The sequence below is a fragment of the Haematobia irritans genome, chromosome 4 (genome assembly GCF_050003625.1).
Source record: "Haematobia irritans isolate KBUSLIRL chromosome 4, ASM5000362v1, whole genome shotgun sequence".
Taxonomy (NCBI): Eukaryota; Metazoa; Arthropoda; class Insecta; order Diptera; family Muscidae; genus Haematobia; species Haematobia irritans.
The window spans coordinates 187,130,897-187,151,767 of NC_134400.1; the positions used below are offsets into that span (position 1 = coordinate 187,130,897).

At 36.1% G+C, this 20,871-nt stretch overlaps 1 protein-coding gene across 6 annotated transcripts in view; it reads left to right on the top strand.

Annotated features, from left to right (window-relative positions):
* The first annotated feature begins 1,402 nt into the window (after positions 1-1,402).
* Positions 1,403-20,871, top strand: part of LOC142234867 (G-protein coupled receptor Mth2-like) — a 93,187-nt gene continuing 73,718 nt past the window's right edge. For 3 of the 6 annotated variants that reach the window (XM_075306070.1, XM_075306074.1, XM_075306075.1), the window contains exons 1-2: positions 1,403-1,665; positions 2,369-2,560. The gene's annotated coding sequence lies outside the window, so the exon portion shown is untranslated. Of the gene's footprint in view, positions 1,666-1,871; positions 2,160-2,368; positions 2,561-20,871 lie in introns of those variants that run through there. The other 3 variants (XM_075306071.1, XM_075306072.1, XM_075306073.1) reach the window with 3 other exon arrangements.

Consider the following 20,871-nt stretch of genomic DNA (forward strand, 5'->3'; position numbering starts at 1 on the left):
ATAAAAAGCGGAGCATATATTTGTTTTGCCGCTTTCGAGCAAAGACAATAGAGGAACAAAGACAATAGATGTCAAATCTGGGGATTGGTTTATATGGGGGCTATATGTAAACGTGGTTCGATATGGACAGATGGACGTACGGACATGCTCAGATCGACCCAGCATATATATACTTTATGGGGTCTTAGAGCAATATTTCGATGTGTTACAAACGGAATGACAAAGTTAATATACCCCCATCCTATGGTGGAGGGTATAATAAAAAGTAAATTTCAACAAATAATGTTAATTTCTAAAGTTTGAAGAATTTTATTTTTGTGGATGATATATTTGTAGAAAATAAACTAAAATCGGAAACTCAAACCTAATAAAATGAACATAAAATGCAATAAATGACAAAAACTCGTATATCCAAAATCCCTTTGTTGTTATAAATAAATAGTTTTGTAACAAAACTATACTCCCAAAGCAAACATTATTTAAAATATTTCTAATCAAAAATATCAGAATTTTATTTGTTGATTCAATAATACACTCAACAATCAACCCAAAAAATAGTGGGAGAACAAAACTGAGAGATATACACTTTTCTTCTTTTTGTTTTGTTAATGTTGGTTTTGTTCTTTAAGCATTGTTGTTGTTTTTTATTGCAGCTTAAAACCATACATTGACTAAACTACAAGTGTAGCTTAACCAACAGAGGAAAAGAATGTTATTTGGGCAAAGCCCTATAGACTGCAAGATGGTTGGATGGACGCACGTTTCGGAATTACCACATTCCTCATCAGCATCCTCTACTTGCAGCAAAAGCAGGCTCAAAATAAACCCAGCCAACTGACACTTGTAGTTTAGTCAATGTATGGTTTTAAGCTGTAATTTTTTATTCTTTTTGAATAAAAAGAATTGTAAAAATTTTAATTTGCTCAACATTATATATATTTTTTCTTGTTTTAGTTCAAACCCCACCACCAATACCTACACAAAATATTTAACTTGGCCATTCATTCTTTTACACCATCCATGTAATTTAAGCCCATTTTCTACCAAAAAAAAAAAAAAAAAAATTCAAATATTTTTTAAAAATAGTTCTAGTCAATTATAGCAACATTTGATTTTTGTATTCGAAGCTCGATATCATAGACTATTAAAAACAGAAACTAATAGAGCACATATTTTTTTGCCGCTTTCGAAGCACTGTGCGTTGGTTCGTTTATGCCGTCATTCTAAAATCCATGAAACACCCATATTGGGTCAATACCAAACAAACACTTTGGATAACTCTATACGAGCCAACATCGAACCTCATCAACCATTCGGTTTGATGTTGAGATTGTATGGAGCTGGCTCCACAACAAACTGTTGCTCGCCATTGACCAAACACCTTTTGTTTGATTTAGTCAATACGGAACTTTGGACAAATTCGAGTGCGGTCAACGGATAGCCTAAGCTTTAGTAATGAAATTGTTAATTTATGTGTGCCTTAATTTGTTTACAAAAATTTGAATATTTCCGAACGGAATTTGTTAAAAGTACAAAGTAAAAAAAAAAGAAATATTAATTGGTTATAAACAAACGAGGGAAAAACAAAACCAGTGAGTGAAAAGAAAAATTATGAGAAAATGATTTTAACGCAAAGATTTAAGAAATATAAATAAAATTTCAAATGTGCGTAAATAATTAATTCTTAAAAAATTAATAAAATATATTAGAAAAAATACCCAAGAAAATTCTAAGAATTCAAAAAGGTGTTTATCATAAATAAAAATCAAAGCCAATTTTCTTTAAGAAAAATTTAATAACCTGTCTGCAATAGAAGGCTAAAAATTGTATACTTCCAATTTCATAAATTAAAACTTTTTTAAATTATTTATTTAATATATACAAAAATAATCTTTCCTCATGGTGCTTAATTATCTTCATGGTGTTGTCAATTTATCTTCAATTCCTTTGCCATAACTATTGTTGTTGTTGTTGCTGCTGCTGGTGTTATTGTTAAAGAACCTCAACTCACCGGGAGTGGTGACAATTGTGCATGTTGTTCTTGTTCTTGTTGTTGCTGTTATTGTGATTTGATTTTGTTGTTTCCATTATCGGTACTCCAAATAAAGATTAAATGAAGAAGAACCGAGAGAGAGAGAGTCCAGTGAGTGTATGAATGAGTGAGTGACACATTGATTAATTTCTTTCTCTTCGGCTATGTTGTTGTTGTTTTCGATTGATTGTTTACCTTATTGTTGTTGGTAATTTCCCACCCAAATTAAAAGCCCACTGCAGACCAAACAACTCTTGGTCAATGGAGTTTTTGTAATATTTTGTCTTTGTGTTGCAATTTTATTTTTTTGATAAATTTTGGTGTTAATTTTTCAAGTGATCACTAATGTGAGGCGTCAATATCACAACAACAGCCTGAAGGCAACAAACTTCTACTAAAGAGTTCTTTTGCTACAAGAAAAAAAAACGGAACTACATAATAATAATTAAATCGTAAAAAACAAAACAACACACAAAACCCAATAAAGAACTAATCAAAATCGTCTATTGTCTATTTTGACAAATAAAGGTAAGTTATTGATAGATTCGTTTAAGAGTCAACAACATTACTTCTTATTATATTTTTGTGAAACGGAAAAGAATTAAAAAAAAATTGAATAAAAATTAACCAGAAGATAAGTGCGAAAAAATCCCAGCGGCGGAAAATGCTATTTGTGAGACCTGGAGTGCTGACATTGCAGTCGAGGGCCTATTTCTTGCATATTAACTGCATATTTTTTTTCAAGGGATGTCAAATGTATTTAAAAAAAATCGTATTTACTATAGGCCTAATAACAAAGTCCTAGAGATGACACAATAGCGAATATAAAGCAAGTATATACGGCCGTAAATTCGGCCAGGCCGAATCTTATGTACCCTCCACCATGGATTGCGTAGAAACTTCTACTAAAGACGGTCATCCACAATTAAATTACTTGGATTCACGCAGAGAATATATAATTGTCCTCATCTAAAATGTTATTATATTGATAAAAAGAATTTTGTTTGAATGAAAATACAATGGTCACGATTTAAAATGTTATGGTATTCATTCAAAATGTTTTTCTTCTAGTTAAAAGAACATGATCACAACCTAAAATGTTTTGATCTTTATGAAAAAACTTTTTTCATCGTCGAAAAAAGGACACCACTTGAGAAAAGAAAACACAAAATTAACTTTATTTATTTGTTTTTATTTATTTATAAACTAATTCATTGTTTGTTTGTATTTATAATGTCGTGCAAGCAAACATCACATATTTTTACACACACTATTTTATTTCAATTTCAACAATAAGTAATAATTCCATATTTACATCGTGTGCCCATCAAATGTACAAACGCAGACATCATGTAACTGCAAATAAAAATAAATGATCCATATCAGGGATGGAAAATGCAGTACTAAAGTACTTTTTTCAATACTTTTTCACCCCGGTCAGTACCGTAGTACCCCCGCGAATGATTTAGTACCTTTTGTGTAGACATTTTTGAGTCGATATCGATATATTTATGGTACAATAGCTTTGACAAAATATTTTAATATTTTGAGAAAGTCTTTATCAACCTTATTTGCTAATAGTCTTTTACAAATATGGCAAAACAGACATGTTCATGTGGGAAGAAAATCTCGATTTTGTAAAAGATATAGTCAAAACCAGGATTTTATTGAACTTCAAGAATGTTTTAGTCGAAGAAAGAATGCGATTCTATCCCTGTCAGCATTTCAAAGTTCCATTTCATCCTCATCGCTACCACAGACTCGTAAATGTCACCACAACCATCGCGAGCTGTGATGGGGGAAGCATATCAAAAAGTACAAAATCTACATGAAAGTATTTTGTCATCACTACTGTTAGAAGAGCCATTTTATTTTTTGTGAAACGCCAAGCGCAACCAGCTTGTTATATTTTATTTAAATAAAAACGAAAATAAAGTTCTGAAAACATAGATATTACGCTTAAAATTGTGAAAGGTATATGATGAACAATTTTCGACTTTCCAAATAGAATAAAGTGATCGTTTTTCAAATATTTTTCCAGGCGCGCTGTCTCCATCGAAAATAAACAAACTGGCTGATAGACTCTGCAATATGTAACTTGCTACTTAAAACTCAACATCATTCTTTTATTAATGCACAAAAATATGTTAAATGTGATGAGATAAACCGAAAAATGTTATATTTATAAGAAATTATAAAAGTTTAATCAAATCAATAAACATCTACACAATCGTGTTTTACTTGACCACAATGATTCTTCTACAATTACCTTAAAATGCACTTTTTCTGATAGTTTGCAGGGGTTCTTATTGGCGTCCTTCGAAATTGATCTAAATAGGCACCTAATAATTGCACTGTTGAGAAACTTGTTCGTAGTAACTTGGCGTGGTACAACTTCTCAATAGTGACGGCGCTTTTCCGACGAGTTTTTGATGTCGTATATGATTGTTTTCGACGTAGTGGGGATTCCCAGAAGCGCCCCCAAATTCAAAAAATGTTGGCAGGGATATTATCAATTTTTTATTTCGGTAGAAAATGTTGTCTAAATTTTATTTCTATATAGAATTTTTGCAAAATTTTATTTTTATAGATAATTTTGTCAAAATTTTATTTCAATTGAAAATTTTGTAAAAATGTTATTTCTATAGTAAATTTTTGCAAAACTTTATTTCTATAGAAAAAATTTTGCAAAATTTTTTTTCTATAGAATTTTTTTGCAAAATTTTATTTCCCTTCGTTTTGTTTTGTTATTGTTGGTTTTGTTCTTTAAGCATTGTTGTTGTTTTTTTGTTGCAGCTTAAAACCATACATTGACTAAACTACAAGTGTAGCTTAACCAACAGAGGAAAAGAATGTTTGTCAAATTTATTTGGGCAAAGCCCTATAGACTGCAAGATGGTTGGATGGACGCACGTTTCGGAATTACCACATTCCTCATCAGCATCCCCTACTTGCAGCAAAACTATCAACCAATTATAAGAATAAATTCAGGCAGTTCATTAAACCCAACAATAAACCACACTTGAACCTTCCGAAAAAAAGGTTTTTGTATGATAGCCGGCTATAGAAAATTTTCGCAAAATTTTATTTATATAGAAAATTTTTTCAAAATTTTATTTTCTTTAAAATTCAGTCTCTTGACAATAATCTTCCAGTGAAATTTTTGTTGAAATTTAGTAAAAAGTACCTTTCCGCTCAAAAAATACCTTTTTTGTACTTTCTTAAAAATTGTATTTTCCATCCCTGATCCATATAGCAAAATTCAGAACAAAAAACAGGTATATTTTTCAATTACACTTTCATTTTTTGTGTTCACATAAAACCACGTGCCACTTATGAATAAATAAATTAACACAAAACACAGTAAATCCGTATTCTCCGTCCATTCCAAGAAACAATCAACACATGACTGACGCGCAAAATGAAAATCGTGTGTACCTGCTCAATGTTTTTATAAAATTCTTTTCGCTACAAAAAAGTTAAAAACTTAAATGGTCACGAAAAAAATGTAAATGGTCTTTATGGCCATGTAATGGTTCTAGACATATCTATACTTAACCTATAAAAATACTTTTTTCCCTGTAAAAAAGTAAAAAAAAATTGAATGGTCAGGTACATGATTTTCCCGACCATTTAATGGTCTCAAATTCTATCATTTAAATGATAGAACATGTTTGCGGTATTTGAGAACCATTCAAATGCTTATTGCCACCATACATTTTTCTCCGCTCGAAAACTATTTTTACAAAGACAAAATACATGGTTTTCGCGGCAATTACATGCTCTAGATAAGCATTAAATGGATGCGGCAACCATGTCCAAACATGGTTTTTCTGTGCGTGTTGCGACCGATGGCAAGCCATCTTAAACTTCTTAACATCATCTTCTATATTGTAAGTTAGTCCATGCGGGATATATAGTAGATAATAGAAAGGTCGATTAAATACGTATATATTTATGAACCGAACCATAAGATAAGGGGTTTGTCATTCCGTTTATAACACATCGAAATATTGCTCTAAAACACCATAAGGTATATATATTCTGGGTCGTGGTGAAATTCTGAATCGATCTAAGCATATCCGTCCGACCGTTCGTCCATCCGTCTGTTGAAACCACGCTAACTTCCGAACGAAACAAGCTATCGTCTTGAAACTTGGCACAAGTAGTTGTTATTAATGTAGGCCGGATGGTATTGCAAATGGGCCATATCGGTACACTTTTACGTATAGCCACCATGTAAACCGATCCCCCGATTTGGCTTGCGGAGCCTCTACGAGAAGTATATTTCATCCGATGCAATTGAAATTTGGTACATGGTGTTAATATATGGTCTCTAACAACCATGCAAAAATTGGTCCATATCGGTTTATAATTATATATAGCCCCCATATAAACCGATCACCAGATTTGGCTTGCAGAGCCTCTAAGAGAAGGAAATTTCATCCGATCCGGTTGAAATTTGGTGCATGGTGTTAGTATATGGTCTCTAACAACCATGCAAAAATCGGTCCACATCGGCCCATAATTATATATAGCCCCCATATAAACCGATCCCCAAATTTGACCTCCGGAGCCTCTTGGAAGACCAAAATTCATCTGATTCAGTTGAAATTTGGTACGTGGTGTTAATATATGACCTCAAACACCCATGCAAAAATTGGTCGAAATCGGTTCATAATTATATATAGCCCCCAAATAAACCGATCCCCAGATTTGACCTCCGGAGCCCCTTGGAAGAGCAAAATTCATCCGATTCGGTTGAAATTTGGTACGTGATGTCAGTATATGGTCTCTAACAACCATGCAGGAATTGGTCCATATCGGCTCATATTTATATATAGCCCCCATATAAACCGATCCCGAGAATTGGTTTTGGAGCCTGATGGAGGAGCAAATTTCATCCGAGTCAGTTGAAATTTGGTACATTGTGCTAGTAGGTGCATTTACCGTGCAAAAGTCCATATCGATTCGTAATTATTTGTAGACTTACCTATACATGGTTAAGTTTAGGTTAGGTGGCCACCCGATGTATCAGGCTCACTTAGACTATTCCGTCCATTGTGATACCACATTGGTGAACTTTTCTCTTATCACTGAGTGCTGCCCGATTCCATGTTAAGCTCAATGACAAGGGACCTCCTTTTTATAGCCGAGTCCGAACGGCGTTCTGCATTGCAGTGAACGCACTTAGAGAAGCTTTGAAACCCTCAGAAATGTCAAAATATTGAAGGCAATCATTTGTCATAAATTCGGATTTATTTGCCTTTAAATATAATACTTTTCCACAAAGGGGAACTTTGTTTGTCCAAAATTTTTGGAATATACATACATTTATAAAATTACATTATTTCGGTTTCAAAAACTTGTATTTTTCAGTAAGCGGCCAACTAAAGGTATATTTCTGTTAAATAAAGTTTCTTTACATCGGCTCGTGGACGCCCAAAACTATGCTCTATAAATAGAACTGCTTGATTGTTTGCGTTGCTTGTGCGTTGATAGCTATAGCGATAATTATCTGTTGATGAAAATAGCATCTACGTAGGTTAGGTTAGGCAGCCACACTCAGAAATGTCACCTGAGAGTCCATAACCCACCTCGGAAGAAAGTTTTTGGTGTTCGGTCGAAACTGGGGTTGAACCCACTGGGATGCCAACTATTGCGCAACGGTGGCAATGGTTAGCATCTCCGCTAACCATCATTGGGATACCAATATTAGAGATTTTATTTCTATAGAAAATGTTGTCAAAATTTTATTTCTATAGAAAATTTTGTTAAAATTTTATTTCTATAAAAATTTTGTTAAAATTTTATTGATATAGAAAATTTTGTTAAAATTTTATTGATATAGAAAATTTAGTAAAAATTTTATTTCTATAGAGAATTTAGTCAAAATTTTATTTTTATAGAGAATTTTGTCAAAATTTTATTTCTATAGAGAATTTTGTCAAAATTTTATTTCTATAGAGAATTTTGTCAAAGTTTTATTTCTATGGAAAACTTTGTAAAATTTTTATTTCTGAAAAGATTTTTAAAAATTTTATTTCTCTAGAATATTTTTCTAAAGTTTTATTTCTATGGAAAATTTTGTAAAATTTTTATTTCTGAAAAGATTTTGTAAAAATTTTATTTCTCTAGAATATTTTTCTAAAGTTTTATTTCTATGGAAACTTTTGTAAAATTTTTATTTCTATAAAAAATTTTTTACAAATTTTATTTCTATGAAAAATTTTGTACAAATTTTATTTCTATAGTAAATTCTTGAAAAATTTTATTTCTATAGAAAATTTTATCCCAATTTTATTTCTATGGAAAATTTTGTAAAATGTTTATTTCTGTAGAAATTTTTGTCAAAATTTTATTTCTATAGAAAATTTTGTCAAAATTTTATTTCTATAGAGAATTTTGCCAAAATTTTATGTCTATAGAAAAATTTTTAGAGAATTTAAAAATTTTTTTTTTCTATAGAAAATTTTGCCAATATTTCATTCCTATTGAGAATTTTATCAAAATTTTGCCAAAATTTCATTACTATAGAAAATTTTGCCAAAATGTCATTACTATAGGATATTTTGTCAAAATTTCTATAGAAAATTTAGTCAAAATTTTATTTCTATAGAGAATTTAGTCAAAATTTTATTTCTATCGAAAATTTCATCAAAGTTTTATTTCTATGGAAAATTTTGTAAAATTTTTATTTCTGAAAAGATTTTGTAAAAATTTTATTTCTCTAGAAAATTTTGCCAAAGTTTTATTTCTATGGAAAATTTTTATTTCTATAAAATTTTTTTTACAAATTTTATTTCTATGAAAAATGTTGTACAAATTGTATTGCTTTAGTAAATTCTTGCAAAATTATATTTCTATAGAAAATTTTATCAAAGTTTTATTTCTATGGAAAATTTTGTAAAATTTTTATTTCTGTAGAAATTTTTGTCAAAATTTTTTTTCTATAGAAAATTTGGTCAAAATTTTATTTCTATATAGAATTTTGTCAAAATTTTATGTCTATAGAAAAATTTTTAAAAATTTTATTTCTATAGAAAATTTTTGAAAAATTTTGTATCTATAGAAAATTTTGCCAAAATTTTATTTCTATAGAAAATTTTTCCAAAATTTTATTTCTATAGAAAATTTTGTCAAAATTTTATTTCTATATAAAATTTTGCCAAAATTTTATTTCTATAGAAAATTTTGTCAAAATGTTATTTCTATAGAAAATTTTGTCAAAATTTTATTTCTATAGAAAATCTTGTCAAAATTTTATTTCTATAGAAAATTTTGTCAAAATTTTATTTCTGTAGAGAATGTTGTCAAAGTTTTATTTGTATTGAAAATTTTGTAAAATTTTTATTTCTGTAGAAAATTTTGTAAAAATTTTATTTCTATATAAAATTTTGTCAAAATTTTATTTCTATATAAAATTTTGCCAAAATTTTATTGCTATAGAAAATTTTGTCAAAATGTTATTTCTATAGAAAATTTTGTCAAAATTTTATTTCTATAGAAAATTTTGTCAAAATTTTATTTCTGTAGAGAATGTTGTCACAGTTTTATTTCTATGGAAAATTTTGTCAAAATTTTATTGCTATAGAAAATTTTGTCAAAATTTCATTCCTTTAGAGAATTTTGTCAACATTTTATTTCTATAGGAAATTTTGTCAACCTTTCATTTCTATAGAAAATTTTGCCAAAAGATTATTTCTCCTCTTGGCAAAATCTACCAAAACATAAAGAATTCTACCAATCTACCAAACAGTAAAAAATCTACAATTTGTGGTAGAATTCTAACAACTGTGGCAACCGAAGTAGCAAGTCCGAGCTATCGAGTTTAAACCTTTACGTTCGTTGCAAGGGTATATGCGCTTCTTAATTTAGTTATAAATTCGGCAAGGGCTTCACTATCTTCCTCCGGAACGAAAGTTTCTTTTAGTTGCTGGTAACGAACATTTCTTACGAACAAACGAAAACTTTGTCTGTCTGAAATGTCGTTTCTGAGAAAGCAAATCTCTTCCTTGATTGTATACACACAAGACAAAAATTCATTCCTCCGAAACGAAATATTAGACCAACTTTTGCTGGGTTATAAAACCTTAAGGTTTTCACGCATGTACCGCCTTTGGCAGTACAATCAACACCATCTGTCCATTGGTATTTTGCTGTCAATTGGAATTGTTAAAGCCCCCCAGGCTGACCAGTAGCGCACTTTTGTAGACACCACTTCGAGGCTTGTGTTTTTTTTTCTGTTTTTGTCTAGTTCAAAAATATTTTGTACCTAACTTTTAATGGAGCTTTATTGTTTACATAAAAATCTCTGCTAGCCTAGCAATGCCAATGTATTTAACAATGGCAAAAATAATAATAATAATAATTATCAAATTCATATTGATTTCGATGGAGGTGGAGAGAAATACAAATTTTGGGGGGTCGCAGTGAGATGGGCATTAAGCATTTTGCTTTAAAATAAACAATTCATTTGTATTGATGGTCCGCCAACAAACTAGAGGAGGGTGTATTGCAGCCCCTCACCAAAGTTTTTGCTCTTTCCATTTGAGTTAAATTAATTTGTTTATTGCCAACCAAACAAATAGCTAAGCACCCAGCCATCCAGCTAAGTATTCTGGTTTTTTTATGTTTTATGGCTGTTTTTGGCCACAACATTTGCTTTTGCTCATCATCTCTATTTGGATTAGTCACAAAGGTGTCTAATGTTTTCCTATATAGAGAGGAATAATCAGCTGTTCGTAAGGAAGACGCATGGATATTAAACAAAGCATAATTCATTTTTATGAAATCGATTATATATATTTTTATACTGGGAGGTTGAAAAAGACTTTTGCTTATTTCTAATCCATAGAATGGGGGGAATACTAAATTGGTCATTCCGTTTGTTACGCGTTGAAATATTGGTCTAAAGTGGGATTCAACTCAGTACCCTTTGTGTATAAGGCACGTCCTCAAGTCGCTTGACGGCGGACTTGAGGACATTAGAGAAATTTGTATTGGTGTTCGGTCGAAGGTGGTATTGAACCCTTAACCCTTTGTATACAAGGTGCACAGGTTAGCTATTGCACCACTATGGCTGACTTGAAGACCTTGATTCTACTTCGGTGCTTATCAAAAATTGCAGTGGCTTGGGCAGACGACTTAAAAAGGCTGTTGAATGTGACATCGAGTATCTTAGGGTAGGTTGTCTGTCGTCGGAATGGTTTCGCCATCGACTCTAACATTCAACTGCCTGCGTACTTCTGCTGTCCGCTTAGTGAATATCGTAGTTGAGAATGTGATAACGGATATCTTCAAAATCTCGCACTAAAACAGATGTTTAAGCGATTGCAGATGCAATCAACATGCGGCACGGATGTCATGATTGTCCAATACTCCGCATATGATCCAATCGTAATATCAGTCCACATTGGGAAGCTCCCTGTTTTATTCTGCGAATTTCTGACTTGTCTCTAAATTTCAAGTACGACTGGCACCCCCACAGATAATTCTAGCATGGCTGACCTATCGAATGCCTTCGCTAGTTGAATACTCTATTCCTGTATGATGTAATGGTATGCATGGTTGGCTGCTGTAAAATTCTCCACAAGGGCTTAAAGTGTCTTGGCTACTGCCCAGAGAAGGGATATCGATAGACAAATTGAGGAGTCTTGTCCAAAACTCAACTCCCAGTATTCCCGGATGCTTCTGCACTAGCATAGAAATTCCGTCGGGTCCCAACGCCTTAAATGGATTTGCGATGTTAATGAAATTAGGAGCCACCGTGGTGCAATGGTTAGTATGCCCTCCTTGCATACGCAGGGTCGTGGTTCAAACCCAAATTCGACCAAAAAGTTTTTCTGTGGTGGATTTTCCTCTCTCAGTAATGCCGGTGACATTTCTGAGGGTTTCAAAGCTTCCACATTGATACCACATTGGTGAACTTCTCTTTTATCACTGAGTGCTGCCCGATTCCATGTTAAGCTCAATGACAAGGGACCTCCTTTTTATAGCCGAGTCCGAACGGCGTTCCACATTGCAGTGACACCGCTTAGAGAAGCTTTGAAACCCTCAGAAATGTCACCAGCATTACCGATGTGGGATAATCCACCGCTGAAAAACTTTTTGGTGTTCGGTCGGAGCAGGAATCGAACCCACGACTTTGTGTATGCAATCGAACCCACGACCTTGTGCAATGGTTAGCATGCACCACGGTGGACCATATATCAATTTTAGTTATAATACCCCAACATAAGAAATGAAATAAATCGGGATATCTGTCCTAAAAATAGAGCCGAATTTTTGCGAATGGTAAAGGGTGATACGGTCAAAATTTGATCAAGCGTGTAAATCGGTGAAATCGTTTATTTAAAAAATCAAATTAAATTTCTTTTTCAAGTTCAATTAGTATAAAATTCAGGAAAAATATTCAGTTAGGCTTTCGCTTTTCCAAATCCGAATTACCGGGCCTCACGCTTGACACCTGCCATCAGATTTTGTACAGCCACCTTGTCCACCTTCTTCGCCGCAGAAAGCCAGTTTGCCTTAAACTGCTGCTCGTCCTTAACAGTTTTGTTGGTCTTCTTTAGGTTCCGCTTGACAATAGCCCAGTATTTCTCAATTGGGCGGAGCTGTGGCGTGTTGGGAGGGTTCTTGTCCTTGGGAACCACCTGCACGTTGTTGGCGGCGTACCACTCCAAGGCCTTTTTACCGTAATGGCAAGATGCCAAATCCGGCCAAAACAGTGCGGAACAACCGTGTTTTTCAGTAAAGGCAGCAGACGTTTATTCAAACACTCTTTCACGTAAATTTCTTGGTTGACAGTCCCGGAAGCTATGAAAATGCTACTTTTCAAGCCACAGGTACAAATGGCTTGCCAAACCAGATATTTTTTGCGAACTTTGACAGTTTTATGTGCTTGAAAATATCTGCTACCTTTCCCCTTCCTTTTGCCGTATAAAACTCCTGTCCCGGAAGCTGCTTGTAGTCGGCTTTGACGTAGGTTTCGTCGTCCATTACCACGCAGTCAAACTTCGTCAGCATCGTCGTGTACAGCCTCCGGGATCGCGTTTTGGCCGTCGTATTTTGTTTATCGTCGCGATTTGGAGTCACTACCTTCTTGTAAGTCGATAGTCTGGCCCGTTTTTTGGCTGGATGCACGGTTGTAGACTTTACACCCAGCTTATTTGCGGCATCTCGGAGAGAAAGGTTAGGGTTTCGCTTGAAACTACCGGCAACTCTCTTTGTCGTCTCAGCGGCTTCCGGTTTTCGATTTCCCCCCGATCCAGACTTCCTGGCTGTCGACAAACTTTCCCCAAACACTTTAATTACATTTGTAACGGTTGATTTGGCAACTTTTAGCGATTTTGCCAGCTTTGCGTGCGAGTAGCTCGGATTTTCGCGATGCGCGAGCAAAATTTTGATACGCTGCTCTTCTTGATTGGACGGCATTTTGACAACTGAAGAGTGAATTCCAAAATCAAAATAGGAGCAACATTCTACACACACACACCTTCAAAATGAGGGGTGTTCAGGTTTTTTAAATGCAAAATTGAAAGAAATACGTCAAGTTTATATTGACCAAATTTTGACCGTATCACCCTTTAAGGCAGGATATCAGCTTGGCCAAAAAACAAATTAAACAGAGCTTAATTTACATCGCTTGAGTAGCGCTGGAGTTAATCTATTGCATTCAAAAATATGAAAATTTGTTGCTGGGATGTTTCCCTCATCATATCCCCAGGGTATTCTTCGGCACACAGTCGTGTAATTTCATAGTAGCATCCCCAATATATTCCGGGTTCCCATTATAAAACTGAATGTGGGATTTTCCAATTGATTTTATTCTTCTTGACTTGTCCTTGAAAATTTCCATTGACCCACAATCCTTGATATGGACTATGGTATGAATACAAATAAAAATTAATCTTCTCTCATATCTTCACGTTCAAGAGTTGCCTTTAAACTAAAGAAGCTCCTCTAAAGCAGCACTACGTATGAATTTAAAATTCCACTCGCAGTGAATGAGCAGAAATGAATAAAAACCTGCATTATAGATACTGGCTAGCATTGGAATTTCCCATAAACCAAGGAACCGGTTATGAATTTATTTACTTTTTTTTCGCATTTCTTTATGTCTATCTTCATTCTTTCAGTTTTCTTTTGGACCAGTTAACATTGAGGTAAATATTCGATTAAAATCTGTCGCAAAAAAAAACAGAAGATAAACGTATGAAGAGATTGTCATCCCAAAAATGATGATAATAATGATTCTTCTTCTTCAATACTTTTTCTATAGCATACAGAAAAAGTATTGAAGAACGAAGTTGACCTGGGTTTAATGTCTGAAATTGACATATTCTCCCAATTTTGTCGCCCTAATAAAAATTAAATACTTTTTTCATTTTAATATAATATTAGGATTTTATAAAATAAATTAAGTTATTTCATGTCAATTCATTTCAGTTCAATGAATGAAGTAAACGATATGCCACACTTATTATACCACCCATCTCATGAAGGACGCCATAAAAACTGGCTATAAAAAATCACTTTTTGCGTAACCATAAAATCCAGAATTAATTTTCTGCAATTGCCATACAATTTACAAAACGATATCTTTTAGTCACTTGGATTCACCTCCGCACAGTTGGCAATTAATGTGGGTAGCATCGTGATGCTCATATACACCACTCTAAAATCATGTTAGCCGGCAACGCAAAAATACAATGCGACAGACGTATACAATGTTGCCAATATTGAAGATTTGTTCCCCCAACTGGGGATTGTTTTCCACGAATGATCCATGAATCCCCCAACTGGGGATTGTTTTCCATGATTTGAGGGAGAACTTTTAGAAATATTGGGTTTTTTTTTGATAATTTTCGAAAATCTGCTCATAACGATTACAGTCCGTTTCTTTAAGTCCCACGAACACTTTCTTTGGACTTAGATTCTAAAACCATAACCAAAAATTAATAGACTTCCCAGTTCCTGGGAATGTACGAAACATATAAGAAATATACAAAAGACAAACCAAAATATAAGGATTAGTCTTTGAATCTTCTACATCCAGTTGGAGGAAGCGAGCTACCTGTACTGGAAGTACTGACACCTACTTCTGTTGGTTTTGCAGAACACGTGACATCTTGAATTATCACGTTCAGAAGGGAGAGGTAACTGTTCAAATACCTGGAGATGCCAGATTGTGGCTGAGATAACACCGATCTGGTCTCTCTAGAAAGCTGTCTCATCGCTGACAGCGTGGAAGACCATCCAGCCACCCAGAATTAGGTGCCAGATTTGTTGGTTTTGCAGAACTCGTGAAGAGATCACTCGTGATGTGATGCGAATGTCCACAATTTGCACAGACATATTGAATTGCCGGGTTCAGAAGAGAGAGGTAACTGTTTAGTGGCTGAGATAGCTGTTTCAACGCTGACAACGTGGAAGACCACCCAGCTGAACCCTGCATTATAAATAATAGACATTTAAGCTTCTATATCCAGTTCGAGGAAACGGGCTGCCACTACTGAATGATTCCAACGTGATGTAGGCATCAGATCCGAAGAGATCCCTCGTGATGTGAGGGGGATGTCCACAATATGGGCAGACAACTGTTCAAATACCTGGAGATGCCAGTTATTAACTGAGATAACAACTACCTAGTATCTCTAGGCAGCCGTCTCTCGTCATCGCGGACAGAGTGGAAGACCATCCAGCCAACGCTGCACTGGCAGAAAGATATGGCTTTCTGAACAGCTGCCATGTGCGCAGCCCTAAATGTCGTCCTTATTCCCTCATCATTGTCATCGCCAATCAAGTGGTCAATTGAATGTAGGACTTTCGAACCGGATGGGTTTAACTCGTTCAGTTAGTGTCCTTCTGGATGGTGGTATGGTATAGGTGGTTTACCCATCTTTACTTTATTAGCTGCTGGTAGGTGAAAAGATCACAGAGTTGCTTCACCGAGAGCATTTTAGACTCATTGATTGCAGATGCTGTTCTAATATTTTGGAATGACATCCAGTGGCAATCCGCAGCGAAGTAGTTTGCACCGTTTGAAGATTTCTCCTTTGGGTATCACTAATACCGGGAGTTAGGTTAAAGTGGCAGCCCGGTTAAGATTCAGGCTCACTTAGACTATTCAGTCCATTGTGATAAAAAAATACCGGGAGTTCAAGGGGAGGCCACATAATCGATAATCGGGAGTGACCAATAGACTCATTGGTTTTTTGAATCCTCTCTTAATCTTTCCCCAAGTGCTACCAGACAATGCCTTCAGGATCTAGTTTCTACTCCCAATGTTTTTAGCAACCATTTCCGCATACCAAAAAAGTATGGTAACAAATTTTCGAACGTCACATCAGAAACCTGGGGATTCCTGCATGTGAGAATGCTTTGGCAGCGTATGCGGTATCAAGTTCCATGTTCACTTCTTTGGTCTTCGATTTAGGAGCAGAAAATTTCAGATTCCTGCTGACAAAAAATCCCTAAGTGCTGGAAGGTAGTCATTAATCTTCACCTCAAGCCCCTTGATGCTTCATCTTTCCCCCAAGTGCTGCCCTTCAATGCTTTCAGAATCTTGTTTCTACACCCAATGTTTTTAGCAACAATTTTCGCATGCCAAAAATGGATGGGAACAAATTTTCGAACGTCACACCAGACACCACGAATGTGGGGATGCTTTGGCAGCGTATGAGGATATGAAGTTCCTTTGGTGCGCTATGTGAAAACGGTTGCCGTCGATTTAGGAGCTGAAATTTTAATATTCCTGCTGACAAAAAATCCCTAAGTGCTGGAAGGTAGTCATTAATCTTCACCTCAAGCCCCTCGATGGCTTAACCTTGAAGTTCTTGCATGTGGGAATGCTCTGGCCATGAATGTGGATATCAAGCTCCAACTTCATTTGCTTGGTCAACGATATGAACATGGTTACTATCGACTTAGGAGCAGACAATTTCAGACAAAGAAATCCCTAAGTGCTGGGAGGTAGTCATTTATGTTCATCTCTAGCCCCTTAATCCCTGATGAAACTATGGAACAGTCGTAGGTTATCAGGTGGACATCCGGTTGTGGAAGAGGAACTCCTCTGAATTGTATCCAAAAAGGATTCGCTACAGGGGTATGGTCCTTTGGCATCATCCTTCGGAGTTTGTCTTTCCGGGTCGTAGACCACAGCCGTTTGGATCCAAAATCGGATCCCTGCAAAGGCTTGCGCTAATTTTCTCACTTGTGGGTGGCCACACACCGGTCGATCTCCTTCGCGAGACTCGGGATCAGTTAGATCTACTTTGCGGTTGACGCCATTCTTATCTGCCAACATTAATGCTGCCATGGGGAAATTCTGACGTAAATTGGCATTCGACCCATTGGTATACATCTTTTGCGTTCTCTTCAAGACATCTCTAAAGAATTTCTCTCCAGCCAGAACTGACGTTGGCAATGGGCCAGTGGCAAACTCGTACTCTGTTAGCGAGATAGCTTTACCACTGTTCATAAATGTTCTCTTCTCTGGAATAACGGCCTGGATTGTTGTTGTTGTAGCCCTTTTGGGTCTAAGGCCCAGGGCGGACACAGGGTTTACAACCCTGTCCAAGGACTGCAAACCCCCATTTGGAGTATGGAGATGGTTGTTGTTGTATCCCCTGGCAATTTATGTATGAAAATATACAAACAAAGGAAAAGACAAAACAAACAAATTATTACACACAAAAAAATTTTTTTCTGATTCAATCACGAAATTAATTGATCCAATTAATTTTTAATTGAAGTGTCTTCAATCACAGAGATGATAGTATCAATTAAAAAATTAATTGAAGGTCAATTAAAAAGTTAATTGATCCAATTAAAAAATTAATTGATACTATTATTTTCGTGTTTGATTTTTGTTTCAATTAAAAAATTTGTTGAATCAATTAAATTTTTAATTGAATATTTTTCAAAACTCAATTAAAATTTTAATTGGAAAAATTTTCGTGAAATTTTTTGTGTGTAGGGATAAGACATTTAAGCATCAACATCCAGCTCGAGGAAGCGAGCTGACTCTAATGGATGAGTCCAGAGTGAAGTAGGTGTCAGGTCTGTTGGCTTAGCAGGACACGCGAAGAGATGCCTCGTTATGTGAGGCGATTGTCTACAATTCGGGCAAACATCATGGATTGCTGGGTTCAGAAGGGAGAGGTAGCTATTCAAGTACCTGGAGATCCCTGATCTTAGCTGAGATAGCACCTCTCATAGCAGTCTCTAATTGTCGCTGATTGGTGGTGGTCTTCCCCCAGTACAACGCTGCACTGGTAGGAGTCAATCGCCTTCCGAACCGCTGCCGTGTGTGCCGCCCTCAGTGCCGTCCTTATTCCCTGATCACTGTCATCGCCGACCATATGTTCTATTGACCGTATATCCTTCCTAAAATCAAACCGAATGGGCTTGCCTCATTCGGTTGGTACCCTCCTGGATGTGGCATGGTTTGGGTGGTTTACACTCCTGCACTTTATCAGGTGCTGTTGGGTGAGGAGGGTGCAGTGTTGCCTCACCGATAGCATTTTGGTCTCATGTTGTAGATGCTGCTCTGGTGTCTTAGAGTGACATCCGTCTGAAGATTTCTCCATTGGGTATCTAATACTAATACTAATACTGGGAGTCCAAACAGGGGCCGCATAATCGATAAGGGGACGGCCAATAGACTCGTAGGTCTTTTTGTATCGTCTCTTTATCTTTCCCCCAGGTGCTACCAACCAATGTCTTCAGGATCTTGTTTCTACTTCCAACGTTTTTAGCTACCATTTCCGCATATTTACCAAAGAGGAACAAACTATCAAACGTTACACCAAGAACCTTGGTGTTCTTACATGTGGGGATACTCTGGTCACGTATGTGGATATCGTGTTCCAGGTTCACCTTCATGGTCCACGATGTGAAAATGGTCGCTGTCGATTTAGGGGCAGAAAGTTTCAGATTCCTGTTGACAAATAAGTCCCTAAGTGCAGGTAGGTAATCATTAGTCTTCACCTCAAGCTCTGTCTCTGCCTGATGGCACTATGGAACAGTCGTCCGCATAGGTAATCAGGTGGATATCCGGTGGTGGTAGGGTGAGCTCCAGCCACGTATAAATTAAAAAACAAGGGGGACAGCACACGGCCTTGAGGTACTTCCTGCTTATTTCTCTTGGGCGTTGATCTTTTTCCTCTGAATTCCATATAGGACTGCCTGCCAGCCATATAGTTCGCCAACCATCTCTTAAGATTATTAGGGAGGATGGTTCCCACAATATCTCCTTAGAGCGTGGTGTGGTTCACTGTGTCAAACGCTTTAGACAAGTCTAATGCTACGAGAATCGAACGTTTATGCGGCCTCTTACTATTCAATCCCTATGCAATGTTGGTTGTCAATTCACACAACGCAGTGGTCGTACTCCTGCCCGAGCGGAAACCATGCTGATGTTCTGCGAAGTAGGGCAGTAGAATAGCTTCCAGAATCTTCGTGACGGGGAAAGAAGAGTAATTGGTCGATACGAGTCTCCAAGGTGTGCATGTTTTCCCGGTTTCAGAACAGGAACAACCTTCCATATTTTCCAGATGTCTGGTATTTCAACAGTGCTGAGACAGACATTGAAGGTGTGGGTCAGATATCTAACGCCATTCTCTCCAATGTGTTTCAGCATCCTCGAAGCCAGGCCATCTGGGCCAATTGCTGTGGAGCCCATGGCAGCCCTTATCGCCCGGAGAACATTCTACAGACTGATGACAATAGGGGAGTTGTAGGAAGACTCGCCTTTTCCTTCTGCTTGCACGATCTACTGTTTGGGGGTGCTCGACAAATTGTCTGCAGAAAGCGTCCGCTACACGTGTGTCATCTTGTTGTAGCAGCTGATGTGATAATCCTTAAGCTCATTTTACGAACCAAAGAACTTAAAAGGCGAACTGCCAGGTCATTCGCCATCGATCGGAACAAGTGGTAATCAGAAGAAGCTAAGTGGCGGATTGGGTGGGACTTCCAATTTGAAGTTTTTTTGCAGGATTCAAAACCTGTGACCGATAATGATCGTGTTAGAAAATCACCTTTCTCAAATATTGCCTTTTCAAATATTTTGGCCAATTATCAGGCAATGCTCGGCTCCAACGCTTCAATTGAGATCGATACGAAGCTCTTGTGACTGTTTTACTCGGTTGAGCAGGTCATACATAGTACACCACATCTAGCTGCTCCCACTAAATATACGACATAAGTTTCTTTCCATGGATATTCGGCTTTGTCGTCCATGTTGAAGCTTGAACGGGATAGCCATATGATGCTTTTCGCTTGATATTGTCGTAGTGGCTCCACTTTTCACCACCAGTAAAGATGCGATGCTAAAAACCTCAACTCTTAAGGTAGCCTTATATTCAATTGATGGGAAATGGCTTTACCTTCGAACTTCAACTTCTTCTTGCATTTGACACAAATCCTCATCTAGTAATTCCACCAATTTAGCTTCGTCTTCAAACTTCTTTGGCTTTTCTGGGGACAAAAGTGTCCTAATTTGGGGTTAAGAGCTATAAAGAACATTGGCAACACTGGCCAAACTCTTGCCATGTCTTGTCTTTAAAGTCATACGCCAGAGTAATTCCAAGCATTCATCCATACTTCAATGAGAAGCATTGTTCATTGATCTAACCAGAGTAGCCTCATAGCTGTTGTTATCTCTTTTGCGAAGTGCACCCAAAAATTCGGAAATGATTGATGGTGGTGGGTGTTGGCACTTGTGTGAGTATGTGACTGTCATTGCCCCGTGCTTCTGGTTGCTATTATTTCCAAGGCAGACTTTGCCATACGTCATATGTCCAAATAAAATGTCTTAAGAAAAGAAACAAACA